Consider the following 1097-nt stretch of genomic DNA (forward strand, 5'->3'; position numbering starts at 1 on the left):
GCGGCGGGGGAGCCGGCACCAGGCACGGACTGCGGGCTGGGTCGGGACTGGTCACCAGCACCAGCTGCAGGGGAGCGGGCATCGGTACCGGACCCACGGGGGGGGGTCAGAACCGGGCAGAGGCACCGGCTGCAGGTCCGGGCACGGGCTGCACGGGAGCAGCTCTGGGCGTCGGCACCGGCTGCAGGTTCGGGCAGAGGTGAAGGAGAACCGGGCCCTGTACCGGGTTCCGGGCACTGGCACCGGGCAGGGGGAGCGGGCGGGGGCAGAGCCCGGGGGTTACTACGGGGCTGGGTGCAGGGCGGGGGGGGGGCGCAGGACCCAGCACCGGGCACGGGACATGGGGCAGGGGGGCAGGGGGTGCCGGTACTGGGCAGCAGCACCAGGTAGCGGCTCCTGGCTCCAGGGTCGGGCGCCTGATAGGGGCTGCCGGCACCAGCCAGGCCCGGGCAGGCGGTACCGGGTGCCAGCACTGCAGCTCGGACACCGGGTCCCGGTACCTGCCCTGGGTCCTGACTGGAGGGCACTGGGAACAAGGTGGCAGGTACCAGCACCGGGTCCTGGGCACAGGGTGGTGGTGGTGGTGGGGGGCCTGTCCCGGCACCAGCACCAGGCACTGGGCATCGGCTCCTGGCGCCATGTGCCGGTACCGGGCACCAACCAGTGGGCACTGGGCTGGGTGCACGTGGGGCAGGGCGACCCGCAGGGCTGGGTGCACGTGGGGGCCTGAGCAGGCACCGGGTGCAGGGGTCTCATGACGGGGGCTGGGGAGGGGTGTCTGTCTGGCCCCTGTCCCTGCGGGCTCTGTGTCCCTGCGGCTGCTTCCCTTATCGGGCCATGCCGGCAGCGCCCAGCGGGTTCCCAGCCATTCCCGAGCTTTTCCTCTCGCAGGAAATGGCTCCCTGGGAAACGCGGCCCCGCGCAGGGTTAAACCCTGACTGCGGCTCTTCAGCTCTGTGCAAAGCACCGAAAGGCTCCTGCAGCCCCAGATAACGAGGCCGGGGCCCTGGGCGCCCGCGCAGCCGGCCCTGCTCGGGGACGCTGCCAGAAGGTCCCTGATTGCCCAGGGCAGCCGCTGTCCCGGTGCCGGTACCGCT

This window comes from Nothoprocta perdicaria, unplaced genomic scaffold (genome assembly GCF_003342845.1).
Source record: "Nothoprocta perdicaria isolate Ctin4 unplaced genomic scaffold, notPer1 scaffold_12, whole genome shotgun sequence".
Classification (NCBI taxonomy): Eukaryota; Metazoa; Chordata; class Aves; order Tinamiformes; family Tinamidae; genus Nothoprocta; species Nothoprocta perdicaria.